Source organism: Pelodiscus sinensis, chromosome 8 (assembly GCF_049634645.1).
Source record: "Pelodiscus sinensis isolate JC-2024 chromosome 8, ASM4963464v1, whole genome shotgun sequence".
Taxonomy (NCBI): domain Eukaryota; kingdom Metazoa; phylum Chordata; order Testudines; family Trionychidae; genus Pelodiscus; species Pelodiscus sinensis.
In genome coordinates this window covers 64,955,420-64,970,689 of record NC_134718.1, presented here as the reverse complement: position 1 = coordinate 64,970,689, position 15,270 = coordinate 64,955,420, and positions in this window count along the sequence as shown.

Below are 15,270 nucleotides of genomic sequence, written 5' to 3'. Positions count from 1 at the left end.
TAGGTTTTCTGTTTCTAGTGGTGGTGCACATGCCTCAGTGCATATAAAAATGTATTCCACACATGGATGGAAAAGATTAGAGAGAACATCTTTTTCATTATTATAGTGCCAAACACAGTCCCTGGTTGGTACTTCTTAAGGCTTCCCCTATAACAAGTAAAAATAATAATCTGATCATTATTCATGTCATGAACTAGCTAGTTTACAGTATATACTGTCCTCTTCTAGGTGGAAGCCGCTCTGTTCATCCATATGTCATGCACACTATACTGATAATCAAGAGGAACTCAAGCTCTAGAGATCTGCATTTGATTGCAGGGTGATGTGGGTTCTCCCTTTACTGTTTCTGGGAAGTTCAGAGTGGCATCGGTGTGCAGCATAAAGACAGCTGCAAAGTCCTACATAGTCACAGATTTGCTGCATTGTATTCTGGTGGTGGTATTCTATGATTTCCACTTTCAGACTGATGATTTCTTTCTTGACTCAGCCATTTTATCACACACTGTCTGTTATGTACTCTCCAAAGATCCAGTCAGTCTATGCATGCCGCTATATTGTGGGAGAGTATTTCATCACATTGTGTAAATAGGGTTGCCAGGTGTCTGGTTTTGAGCCAGACAGTCCAGTATTTTAGCTTTCTGTGGGGGAAACAAATTGAGAAAATATAAATGTCCGGTATTTGCTAAATAAGATGTAATGTAGATTGTGATGTAATGTCAAGTGTGTCCTGTATCTTTGTTGAAACCATCTGGCAACCCTATGTGCAAAAGAAAAAAAAATGCAAACTTTGCTTTTCTGACAACTACCTGTTTTGATACCTGTGAAGAGTGCGGGATAGATCAGAGAGGGGTTTGGAGAGAAAGGGAGAAAAGTGAGGAGAAAAGGAATGGGAGGAGGATGGAAAGGGTTTGAACAATTAATAATTTCATATATCTAGAATGTTTTGTCCTGAGAGATTCCAAAAAGCACTTTATGAACTGGAATAATTTCACCCCGCTCTAAAGTGTTGTCACCTCTAGGCCAGAGTGCAACAACTGTTTTAACAGCGCACACTAGACTCGACACAGTGATATCAAAACTTTCAGGGGGTGTAATAAAAAGCTTTGACCCTATGCAGATTGGCCCACTGCCAGTTCCTTTCTGTTTATTAGAAGCTGCGATGTCGGCATGGAATAAGCAGGGTAGCAGTACAGCATGGCACATTTATAACAAGGCCAAATCTTTATGATGTCTCTTGGCCCAGTTTAGAGGAGAACACTGCTGGGACTGATTTCGGTTTTGATATCATACACTGAGGCTGCAGACCCTTAAGAGTACAAGCTGGAGAAAAGAACATAGGAAACGTTAGGAATGAGAAAAGGCCATTCAAACACATTGATGCTTGTCTCTTATAATACAACGGTTCCCCCAGGATAGCATCTAATTGCTTCTTGAACGAACCCACTGTCTTTTGCCTCAACAACCTTGCCCAGTAGGGCCATTCCAAACATTTATTATTCTTTGAGTGACAAAGCACTTCCTTACGTCTCTTCTGAATTTGTTTTTTTGAACTTCCATGTATGCCCCCGATCCTATCATCTGTGCAGTTTCAAAAGTAGTAACATGCATTGATATTATCCATCCGGCTACGATTTTTGTATACTTCAGCTAGACCCCCTCCCCTTTACATGTCTTTTTAGAAAAGTTGAATAGATTGAGTTTTTTAACCTTTCGGGACTTCTACAATTTTATCCTGAAACCAAGTTGAGGAAAAAAATATTTGCTAAAGCCTGACATATTAGAGCAAACTGAGTGAAAGCATAAAGTCTACGCTGGAAACACATTGCAGTAACTTTTCTTACTGCAATCATCATTTACTTTCCCTTATGCTTGCTTCAAGTTATTTTGATAAGAGTCAAGAAAGGATAGAACAAGAATAAAATGCCTGATAATATTTGGGGAAAAAAAGCTGATAACATAAATGGAAAAATTGGTGGTTTCCATCTTTTTCCCCTGTAAGTATGAATGTTTTGGGAAAAGTAACAGTGTGTAAAGCAGGTTTTCCCATCTCATTAGGCTTTTCAAAAACCCTTATTGAGAGCATGTCTACATAGACAGAGCTATAGCCATGCAACTATGCTGCTGCAGTGTGCCTGGTAAAAACACTCAATGCCAACGGGAGAGAACTCTCCCACCACTGGCATAATAAAACCTTCTCTGCGGACAGCAGGAGCTAGGTCAGCTGGAGAAGCTCTTCTGCCAGTGTCATGCCGTGCATACCTGCTCTTGTGTTGGGGTAATTTAGGTTGCTCAGGGTGTTGGTTTATTCACACCCTGAGCAATGTAAGTTGTGCCGACTTAAGCTGTCATGTGGATCCACCCCTTAGTGGAGATGAGGCCTTAGAGAGCAACCTGCTTTATCTCTCTGTTTTTTTTTAGTGGTCTGGTGTGTTAAGAGTTCTGGATGCTAAGAAATAAATTTGTGTTACATTACAACCTTTTAGAGAGATAGAAACAAAGTACTCTAACTTCTCTCAGTAAGTATGCCATGAACATAGCTTTCAGGATTCAGGAGTAGCCTTCCCGAGTCATAGAACCATAGAGCTGGAAGAGACCTCAGAAGGTCATCCAGTCCAGCCCCCTGCTCTAGGCAGGACCAATCTCAACTAAATCAACCCAGCCGAGACTTAAACACTTCTAGGGATGGAGACTCCACTACTTTCCTAGGTAACCCATTCCAGTGCTTCACCGCCCTCCTAGTGAAATAGTTTTTCCTAATATCCAACCTGAACCTCTCCCACCACAACTTGAGACCATTGCTCCTTGTTCTGCCATCCGTCACTACTGAGAACAGCCTCTCTCCATCCTCTTTGGAACCTCCCTTTAGGAAGTTGAAGGCTGCTATCAAATCCCCCCTCACTCTTTGCTTCTGCAGACTAAACAGACCCAACTCCCTCAGCCTCTCCTTGTAGGTCATATTCTCCAGCCCCCTAATCATTTTGGTTTTGGTCACCCAAACTACCCAACACCTCCTCTGGGGAACCTGAGGTGGTTTCTACCTTAGCAACACTCTGGAACGCTATTGTCCACGGCTTCTCCCCTAAGTATTTCTTCTTCTAACTCTTTCATGATTCATCGCTCAGTGTCTTGGATCCGTAGGTGGCTGCTCCTTGCCATTCCACTGGTTTTCATTCGAAAGACTCTTTTTCTCCCCACAATACTGTGTGAGGCCACCTATCAGGTGATCTTGTAATGTAGAGAACTGAGGCTGTGTTTTTAGGGTCAGAGCGCTCCAAAAGCAAGAACACCTAAAATCGTACCATGACTCTGATAATGCCCCGTTTTGGCAGACGACAGGAGAAAAAAGCCTGGGGGCTTTCATTATCTTCAGCAAACATTTTCTTCCAGAGCGATTCAGATTGTTAGGGCTGTTTGTCTTGTCAGCCCTTCCGAATACAACTGGGACATTCACTGGGTTTAAATATGTTCAAATGTTTACAACCACCTCTCCTCCCTGGGGAATCCTTGAGCCAAGCTGCCTGCTGTATTGTCTTTGGCTGGGTCTCTAGAGTTTCTAAATTTATGTGCTTAAAATGCAATGAGCCTTGGTTAGACAAGAACCCAAACATTGTGAGTTCTCATTGGGTGACTGCGCCTGGCATTTCACACAGATTGTAAGGGAGAGAAATAAGCGGAACCCTTGTGTCCTTCACCATTTCTGCCAAAATTTTAAGTCCATTCAAAAATGAGGGCCAAATGATAGTTTTTGAGCAGTCATGTATGGGTGCCATGGCCCGTCGCCTTCCCAGGGAGCCAGGCTGCTGCATTGAGGCCCCAGCTTTCTCCTGTGCCCAGGAAGCCAGACTGTCGCACCATGGCTCCAGCTTTCCTGGGTGGCTGTGAAGTGTAGGCATTTTTGGGAAGGCAATACCTTCCCTTGCCTACAGTACCCACCACCCATGAAGTCATGAAAGAGGCAAAGAGAATGCGGGAGGAGGGAAGCAAGATACAAGAGAAACAACCCTTTCCCTTAGGCCCAGCAGCCAGAAAAAAATACAAAACGGAAGAAAGAGGGGAGAAATAATTCCCTCTTTCAACAGCAAGGGAAAGCAGGAAATAAGCCATCTCCTACTCAGTGTTCAAAACTGTGTGGGAAGGAAGTGGGGGGGGGGGGGGGGGGGGAGATCAGGTAAAATGAATTGGGCAGCCTGAATGAAGATCTGACCTTTGTTTTGTCACATTTGGATGGGATTATTTTGTGATTCTCTGCACCTGCTCTGAGTGAGGAAAATGGTTCTCCAACTCTCCAAGGTTGAGTGTCACTGGTTGAGGAAGGAGCCGGCCTTCAGACACCAAGTAACAAAAAGATCCTTCTTTTCAAGCCAGGCACTGCACTTGACAACCCCCTACTTCATGCTCTGTGGTCAGAGCAGTGAGTGATGCTTGTGTTATGGGTTCCTAATCTTCTGCTGATTGAGCTGAAACCCAAGATTTTCCATAAAGCTCAGTGACACCCTCGGAAGAATCATTAATTTCAGAGCCACCATGTTCACCACACACTTCAAAATGATCTAGTTATGTGAAGAGCTGAGGAGAATGCTTCTGATATACTCTTAATGCGAGTCACTGAATGTAGGGATGCAGGAGCATGGGAATTGCAATCTGTCCATCTAGTCAGATAAGGTGCCTCTACACAGCAGCATTATTTTGGACTAATGGCTGAAATTTGAAATAATGGATGGCTTATTCTGACTTCTGCAAACCTCATTCCACAAGGGATAACGCTGCTTCCAAAATAGCTATTTCGGAATAGCAGTAGTGTGGATGCTCCACTGCTGTTCTTTTGAAATAGCGCCTCCCCAGGGCCATTCAAAGTAATTACTTCCCAGTGCCTGGGGCTCTAAATTTGAGGTATCATGCCCACATTAGGAAAGCCTGCCTCAGCCTAATTTTGAGGCTTCCCTTTAGTGTAGACGTGCTATTTTGAAATAGGGTATTCCAGAGTATTTCTTCTGAAATAGCTTTCAAAATAAGTGTGCTGTGTAGACGTACCTAAAGATATCTAAAAGGGTGTCACAAGGAGGAGGGAGAAAAATTGTTCTTCCTGGCCTCTGATGATAAGACAAGCAGCACTGGGCTTAAAATGCAGCAAGGGAGGTTTAGGTTGGACATTAGGAAAACTTCCTAACTCCCACTGATTTAAATGACAGGTAGGCATTTAAATACCTTTTGAGGATGAAAGTAGCTTTGCAAGGAGAAAGTAGTTTGGAATCTTAGCGAGTGTACCCGGTTGACAATTTTCAAAATATTTTTTAACTAAAAAGTGGCCTTTTCTTAAAAAAAAAGAAAAATTTTCATAAGTGTTTTCCTTTTAAAATTTTCTGTTATGTTGAAGTAAAATTAACCATGTTTTTTATTTACAATTTTTTTTCTCTCTCCCTGCACATTTTCAGTGACAAAGTTAATAAACAAAAACAAAAAACAAAAAACACCCAGGGTGGGGTTAGGGGACTAGGGAAGACCAAAAAACAGGGCAAGGAAAACCAAAACATTATTGAAAAGGGTCACCAAAAATGTCAACAACAGCCAAATGATTCCTCTTTGAAGCCTGTAGAATGGAAATGACTTCAACGTGTCTTGTGGCCGATCCCCCTTTATTTTGCAAGCAGCTTTAATAAAGAGAAGCCATTCTAGAAGCCAAAGAAGATGGACTGAAGGAAAAATACATAGCTCTGTAAGAGGAGATGCGTGGAAGAGAATGAGCAGAGGTTGGATGGCTGGTCCACAGTCCGGGGTGCAACTATGGAAGCATAAAACACAGTAGTCATATTTGACCTGGTCTACATATAGTCTTTGTACCAGCACAACAAATTCATATGAGGTGTGTTTTTTTAAATCAATGTAGTTATTCCACTAGAGTCCCTACTATGGACCCATTTATTTGGTACTAAAAGACTTATTTGGCATTGCCCAGGGCCTTCAGAGCAGGGGGCTGGTGGTGTGGGGAGTAAAGGAGACAGGCCATGACCTTGGGGATGTGGGGAGCTCAGGGAACGATGCTGGGGGCATGAGAAGAGGTAAGAATGAGGGTTGAGGGGTGAGAAAGGGCTCAGGACAAGGGCTGGGAGGTGCAGGAGTCAGGGCAAGGGGAGTGAGGAGGGACTCAGAGCAAACGGTAGAGCTGCTGGCTTCTCCCCGAGGATGGCCCAGGGCAGTGGGGACTGTGCACCTGGCCCACCAGCTTGTCCCTGGGAGCTAGTGGGGGGTTCTCTCCCTTTCCCCTTGCTTGGCCAAGGGTGGGGAAGGCTATCTCCCTCCCCACTGTCCCTTCTGGGGGTTCTCTCCCTCCCCCTCAGCCCAGCCAGGAGCAGGGGGCTCTCTCCTTGCCTCCTCCCCTGGGTGGGGGGCAGCGGGGGCTGTCTCCTGGGTAGGAGGGCCCTCATTTATGTTTTCTGCTGGCAGGCAAAATAGTGGAGCCCTAACCCCGCAGGCTACTCTTTGGTGGTGCAGCTGCTCCCAGGGGTCACTCCGCATCTAGCTCTCCCCTTTGCTCGCTGCCCCCAGTGGCCACTCTCAGTATCACATCCCTCCGAACAGCAGCTTGTCAGTTTTCATGTTATGGGAAACAATCCCTTTCCTGGGGCTTCCGGTTCTCCTGGCTCAACCAAACCCCGCCCTGGCTTCAAGTTAGGCAATAACAAATTTGGTCACCCTACCTCTTATTGTTTAGGAGGAGTTCTTGAACAGTCTTGCAGATAGACAGATAGGGTATGGCTACACTAGCCACCCTAGTTCGAACTAGGGTGGCTAATGTAGTCATTCGAACTTGCAAATGAAGCCCGGGATTTAAATGAGGAGTAACAGTAGTTCAAATTGAGGAGTAACTGAAATGAAGAGTAACAGTAGTTCAAATTAAGAGTGTTAATTCAAACTACCTAGCCCATGCCACGTGTAGCCGCGGGCAGGTAGTTCAAACTACCAGGGATTTTAAAATGGCGGTGCCTGGGAACATGCAAATGAAGCCCTAGATATTTAAATCCTGGGCTTCATTTGCAAGTTCGAATGACTACATTAGCCACCCTAGTTTGATCTAGGGTGGCTAGTGTAGCCATACCTATAGATAGATAGATTAGATAAAGGTATAGCATCAAATCATGCTTCATCATACTATTCTTTATTCTCCTTCCTACACAGCAACTGCCATAGTGACATACAATATCTTTAGAGCAGTATCATCACTATCCACTTTCAGGAGAGATTTTTATCATTGTAATGACGCTGGTATAGTGTAAATTTTGTGTATAGACAAACATTAAGTATATTATCTGAATAACGTGATTAAACAACAATCTGGAAAATATTTCCATGTCCTTAGGAAAACAGAATTGAAAGCTTTCCATTGGAGTATAGAATGAGTTTCTAGACTTGATGGCTGAGTACATAAGCCCTGGAGATATTCACTGGTTCCATTACCCAAACAAAGAAATAGGCCATTTAGCAGACAGGCAATATATTTGAGTATCTGAAGATTCCTGGAAACTCAGTCCCTGAGGATGAGTGAAATGTCCAGTGTATAGCACCCTGGGGAATAAGGAAAAATAGATTTGATGGAGGGTGAGATTCTAAACAGTCATCTAAGTGTTTTCCAAAATGTCTAGAGATTCCTTTTTAAAATCTTCTAATCAAGGGCTTGAAGGAATTTTGTAAACACCCGTCACCCCATCCCTTTGGCCTCTCCCCATCTTTAACTGGCATAATTTATGGCCTAGAAATGTTAAAAGAAAGCTGTAACATAGGGAGAGAAAAAACAAACTCAAATACAAGGAATCGCTTTCCCTCTCCACACCAGGAAAATTCACACCTCATTACCGTTGCAGTGAATTCCAAAGAAAGCACATCCAAATGGGGAACAAAGTAATCTGAATGCAAAATATTCAGTGGTTAAACCAAACTCCCCACTACCCTGCCTTGGATTGGCACACAGGGAGAGAACACTTTGGCTTTGCCAAAGTGTTTGAAGTGGAAACTTTTGGGGGAATGCTGAAAGCCACTCACAATACAATGGGAACAGTGAGCCGTCCCCTTCCTCCTTTGTACTTCACTCTTGGTATTTTTTTTTTCTTTTGCAGCATTCTAATCACAGTCTTCGGTGACATTTCCCCTATCACCTCCTCATTGTGAACCACCCTGTTGCTTCAAGGCACAGAACCATTGTGGAGGTGGTAAGTAATTTGTTTTGTTCAATGGATTTCTTGTTCTGCATGTATGCAAAGCCACTTTTATCTTACACTTAAATTTGTGTTTTCCCTTTTGCAATTGGTTTTGCTACATCAAAAAGCTTTCAGCATCTTCAAAAATCAAGACGACCAAACTCTGAGAAAAATAAAATTAAAAAAGGTGTCCTACCTTACACACCCCGCATTTCAGTGCTGCTTTGGAAACGAACGGATTCACATGGGATATTGGCTACTGACGACTATGGAAATAAGAATGATTTTTGATCTTGAGGCCCAGTTTTATTCATATTTTTTTCTTAGCCTCAAACAATGTCTTTAGATAGTCTAGGTAAAGGCAAGTCAGAAACAAAATAACATAATAAAGGCAATGCTTGATGCAGATTCTTTTAGCTGTGCTACACAACTCACATTGTCTTTGAACCCTGTATGAGGAGAGAACTATTTGAGACTCCAGGGACTACTCTCGGGTAGGTTTTTACTTCACCACACAGTAGCGAGACAGAACACTTTGGCTTAAGGAATATGTTCAGCAAGCTTTTCCAATTCTTTCTATTATTTTCTTTCAGATGCTGGCTTCCTCCAAGCCTGGGGGTGCTCAAACCCCGCTCCATCCTAGGCCTCACCCCCAACCCTTCCCCGAAGCCCTCCACCCCATCCCACCTCTTTCCATCCCCTTCCCTGAATGTGCCCAATCCCCACTCCTGTCCCTTCTTCCCAGAACCTCCTGCATGCAGCCAGAAGGACACTTGTAGCCTCTTGGGGTTTTATGTGTGGCCCATGAGACATTTTGTTTACTGTTGTCCACGGGCAAGGTTGCCGGATTCTGCTGGTTTTCGTCCACTTCGTGTTTTTTTCCCTATCGCTATTATAAAAGTGACAGGCACCTAAAGCCAGGGCACATGAAGTGAGGGGCATGCTGATTGCACATGACATTGTGAGAGCCGTGCACTGCCTCTGCAACCAATCAAAATGCTGCTACAGTTCAGTCGGCCCACTCTGCAAATTCTAGGTACACAAGTGCAGTGAGCAAAACCACCCTATCCTGGGAGACCGTATTGGTTATGACAATCTTGTGGCCCCCTGAGATGAAGGAGGGCAACTCCTACAGCCCATTCACTAGTCTAGGTTGCCTCTTGGGCTGAGTCTACACTGGGCCACTTATTCCGTAAAATCAGCCGCTTATCCGGAATAAGCTGCGAGCTGTCTACACTGGCCCTTGAATTTCTGGAAAAGCAACGACGCTCTACTGTACAAAATCAGCCGCTATTCCGGAAAAACTATTCTGCTCCCGCTCAGGCATAAGTCCTTATTCCGGAACACTGTTCTGGAAAAGGGCCAGTGTAGACAGCCCAGTAGTCTTTTCCGGAAAAGTGCGTCTACATTGGCCACAGACGCTATTTTTCCAGAAAAAGGGCTTTTACGGAAAAGCAGCCTGCCAATGTAGACGCTATTTTTCCAGAAAAACTGAAAACGGAATAGTATTCCATTTTAAGCAGTTCCGGAAATTCATGCCAGTGTAGACACAGCCTTGCTGTAATAGGCACTGGAACGGAGTGGTAAGAGCGCTTCGTTTGTCCGAACACTTCACACTGGAGAAAAAAGGGGACTTAGACCATATCTACACTTACTTAGACCATATTTATACGGCTCTACTGATGCTACTGTAAAATCTCTTGTGTCAATGCATTATGTTTACAAGAGAGAGCTTTCCCATCTAGATAATAAAACCAGCTTGACGAGCAGTGGTATCTAAGTGGGTGGGAGAGTGTCTCTCACTGACTCACCACTGTGCACACTTGCGTTTATGCCGACAACATTTATGTCACTCGCGGGGTATGTGTGTGTTTTTTCACACCTCTGAACGACAAAGATTTTGCCGACATAAGGGCAAGGGTAACTCAAAGAATTTCATAATAAATAAATACAGAGAATTTCCTATCATGTATTGCCTTATCTGATTTTACAATATGTTTGTATAGTGCCCAGTACAATGACCTTGATTATGGCTTCTAGGCACTATTGGGGCACATATTTAAAAAATGACCATCTACAATACATCCAACATCTACCCCAAACTTAATATAGAGGTGAGACCCACATGGCCAATAGGTCTGAACATGTTCCCAGTAGCCAGGCCACCAAGTTCAAGTTGAAGCAGTGCATGCTGGGACTTGCATTCTCCACCAGCCATACTGAAAATGTGCTAATGACTGCGATTCATTCTATTTTATTTATACACTCTTGAGGTAGGGAATACAATGGGCCCAATGGAGTTGCTTAAAGCTTCACACTAATGCACTGGTGTTATTTCCTAATAGCCCAAACCTAAACCTTTAGAAGAAACAGACAAGGCAAAATTTCAACATTTCCTGAAAAGTGGCATCTTGGGAAGAATTAGAAACATTACTTAAAACTCACTAAAAACTTAAAAAACAACAAATCGTCTAGTCATCTGTCAGCTGAAGAAGTGGGCTGTTGCCACGAAAGCTCATAACACCGTCTACATGTTTTATTAGTCTTTAAGGTGCTGCTAGACTATGTGTTGTTTTTTAAGTTTTTCCTGTTACACACTAACTCGGCTACTCCTCTGAAGCTTTACAAGTCTCGGTTCTTTAAGGATCTTCTCAAGATGTTTTAAATTGATAAAGAGGTAATTATCCTTGTTTGACCTGTCCGTCTGTCTGTCTATCTGCTTGCCTACCTGCCAGTCTCATTTACAATCTCTCTCCTCTGTACTAATCAGAAGCCATTTTTTCCTACCCTTTCTCCTTAAGGAGTAAGGAGTATTGATCTGAATGGGAGTAATTGATAAATATGTTACTTCCTAGGGTAAGAACAGGAGAATGGGATCATGCATCACTCAAATCAATGGGCATTTTTCCACTGACCTGAATGGGACCAGCACCAAACCCCAGGTGTCTAGCTACAAAATGTGTGATTTGAGGCCATAACTAGAAAACTGGGGAGATGGTCTGGCAAAGCACAAACATTTTTTCACTTCCAGCCCTCTGCTACCACTCTTCTCCACACCATCCTTTTGGCTATTATAGGCTTTTCATTCTGGCAAACATATTTTATGACCTTGATGTACATTTAGCTAGAACAATCCCACACTGGGATCTAATTTCAGACCTACAAAGGTTGATTTATCCTTTTTCAGGCTATGTACTCATTTGAACTAAAATTACCCTGCTGCCAGCCTCCTTGATAGCAATTACATCTAAAGAGAGAGAACTACTGAACTTCATGTATTGGTAATGGACTTTCCTTCTATATTTTTCCTTGGGGATAAAGTGGTATGGGAAAATTAGCCACATTAGCCTAAGAAAATAGTGAACAAAAATACATATTTTATATTTTTTACAAGAATCCTCATGCTACTTATTAGAGACATTATTTAAGGCAGGTATGTTAGCATTATGGAGCTAGTCTTTATATAAAGCAGAATGAAATTATTTTTAATAGTTATTTAAGGGCATCCAAAATACATTGAAGAATGGTACATTTTAATTTTCAATAATACCAGCAGACTCAAGTATTCAGATTTTAGCATAACCAGCAGGAAAACTGTTTGATGTTTTAATTATGTCCCAGAAAATGCTGAATGGGTTATAAAAGTGATTTGAAGAAGGGAGGAGGAAAAAAGGGGAGTTTATTACTATTGGAGAGGAAAGACGTTTTACAACATAACATTAAAAATGTAAAATGAAATAATAAGGGGGTAAGGAGAAACATGGCTGGTCAAAACTTTATCTGAGACAAAGTAGGCCAGAGAAGTAAAATTGTATGTATCTGTTACAAGCAATCTATGATGGGTAATGAAAAGGAACATTTAAACAGGTCTAGAGCTGAAGGAAAGAAAAGAGCCTGAAACCTCTCGACCCCCCCCAACAAACCTAACGGCTTTTAAATTATATTTAAGACTAGGCAGAATTCTGTAACAGTTCCCAAGAAGGGGGTCTCAGAGGATTTAAGAGTTCCTGATTAATGCACTGACCTAGTGCTCTATGATGCAATGAGTTTAAAACCCAGCTGGGTATTCTCAGTCAGGGTGGGGCAGTTGGGACTTCCTAGGGCTCTATCCTGCTGGCATAAGGGTCATTCTCCTTATTTTTCCCTGAGGGAGGGGAAAAATGAGAACCCGAGTCATTTGCACTGAACGGAACCAGATGTACAGAGCTACAGTAATTTAAGTAGTGCTAGGAAGACGTAAGGGGGAAAACATACTCTGAGTTAACTCTTCCTTCGCTCAACAGGTGTAACAAACAGCACAGTGAAAACTGAGGGTTGGGGCAACACAGAGAAGAGTCTGAACCTAAAGGTTTGTGGATGGTTGGATCTGGTTTAACCCACTGTGGAGGTGGGGGCTTCCATGAAAGGTGCCTCTGGATCTCCAATTACGAACCTCCCCACTACAGGTCAGCAGTATCAGATCACACCCACCACTAGATAGAGATTCTGGGCCTTGTTCAGTATTGCAAAGCCTCCCACGTTCACTGTGGAATATCTCGTGGCACAGTAGACCCCCATGCCCGGCACAAAGGTACTAGGGATATTCCGAGACAGGCTGGGGTAGAGTGGCGGCAGATCATAGGGAGCCAGAGGTGGAAGGAGGTCATGGCTGGTGAAAACTCTGTGACTATAATGGACTGTATGGTTTGCCCAAATATGTGCAAGGGGCTAGACCTACTCCAGTAGCCTCAGATTAGGAAAGGCATGAAATAAATGCCTCTCCTCTGCTGCTCTATCAGTGCTGTAGGATGATTTCTTAGCCCCCTTTGGTTTAAAATGCCATTTTCCTTACCTTGATTATTAATTTAATCTCAGAAAATTTTATCCATTATATTTACTTACCTTTATTTACGCTCTCCGCTTACTGCAATTCACTCAGCTCTGTGACATAAGGCCCAGTTAGTTTCACTCTCTGGTTCCCATATACTCCTACAATGCCATTATACAGTAAACTTCCGATCATCCGGCACCTTTAGGACCCAGGGGGTGCCGGATTATCGGATATGACAGACTATCGGAAAGGGGGGCTATGAGGGCTCTGGGGTGGGGTGAGGGGGATGGGAGGGGCGGCGCTGTGGGACCAACCCGGCAGCCCCAGCTGCTCTGCCCCAGGCGTCCACAAGTCAGCCGCTGCTGAAACTAACCAGTGGCTGACTCGGGGAAGCCCGGGGCAGAGCAGCTCCAATTGTCCGACTGACTGGAGCACGTCCGGGTTCCAGGTGGTGCCGGACTATCAGGAGTGCCGAACCACTGGATGCCGGACAACTGGAGTTTTACTGTATTAGGATTCAGGGGAATGGTTCAATTAGATACAAGTACAGATATACATTTTTCTACTATTGCCTGGCACAGAGCTCTCACATGATTTTAGTGTTTTAACACTCTTAATAAAAATGTTGTTTAGATACATAATTTATGTTTCATCATTGAAGTTTCTTTCAGTTATCTGCAGGAGTTTTTTTTGCACAGTATTTTTTAACTATCAGCAAAAGCAAATTATGTATATGTTTTATAATATAGATATACAGACATTAATTTAGTAGATTTTGAAATAAAATTAGAACAATGATATAAATAGTCATGGTAGGCTTTATTAGACGTAAAAAGGTTTGATTAAACTTAAAATTATGTATCTGAAGACAAAATAAAAGATGACTCTCTAAGAAGATTGTTTAAAAATAATAAAATGAACAAAGGTTTACATTTTAGAGAGGTAGCCATGTTAGTCTGATGAAGTGGACTCCACCCCAGAAAGGCTGATGCCCAAATAAATTTGCCAGGTGTTCAGGAAGTGATGGGCAACCTAGGCTAGTGAGTGGCCCTCCTTCATCTCAGTGGGCTGCAAGATTGTCATAACCAAGACAGTCTTCTGGGATGGGGTAGTTTTGCTACCTGCGCTTGTGTATCTAGAATTTGCAAACTATGCTTGTGTAGCAAGAATATGCCAATTGAACCATAGTAGTGCTTTGATTGGATGCACAGGGAGCATATGGCTCTCACAGTCAATGTTGTGTGCAATCAGTATGCATCTCACTTCATGTGCCCTTGCTTTATGTGAGTATAACTTTAGTAATACTGGTAGGAAAAAACCAATGTGGCTGGAAACCAGTGGAATCTGACAACCCTGTGTGTGGACAATGGTAAACAAAATGTTATTGGCCACTGTCAGCAGAAAGGGTATTGGGCTAGAAGGACCTTTGTTCTGACACAGTATGGCCATTCTTATGTTCTCCTGGGCAACATCTAGAACTCCAGTGGGCTGCATATGGCCTGCTGTGATGCCAACTACTGCTTTAAAGTGCCACTGCTCAAAAGTTTCAGTGTCATTGGAAGAGAGATATGAATTCTTCCGATACGACAATATTTCACAAAGTCCAAGGCAGTCCTGAGTATCATGCTATATGTTTGTTATTTTATCTTAATCAACGCTTCTTAGAGTCTCCATGCTTTTTGATATTTGGAATATTTTTTATTTAAAATGATAAACACAAAGTTGGGGTGTTTATGATTACAGAAGAACTAGAACCCAAGGTGAATGTGTTGAGTGGATGTATCTTGTAAATGTGGCTTGTTATCTGATTTGTATAAGTCTGGTTATGACTTCAATAAAAAAAAAACCCTGTGGGGAGTTAGAAAGGCCAAATATTTCTCACATGTAAAAGATTCACCTGAAATGAAGGCCACAGCATAAGTTATTATTAGTGGGGCAGTTATCCACAGCACGATGATTTTAAGACTTTGCTGTTCCTGCACAGAGCTCTTCTTCGTTGTTTATCGCTGAGAACTCCACAAAGATGTGAAGCTGGCCTGCAATGGGGGGTGAAGGAAAGAAGATAGTTGCCCCCTGGGCCCAGAAATTCTAAGGAGCCTGGGATTCCCAGCTGCTGCTATTTTGGCAGTGGCAGCAGCTGGAGCGCTGGACCCTTTAAATCACCACCGGAGTGTGCTCTGTGTGGGTGTGAGGGCTGGGGGTGTGTGTGTCAGGTCTGGCTTCCTCGCCCCTGCCCCTCCCACCTGAGTTCCAGCCCTTACCAGGAGCATG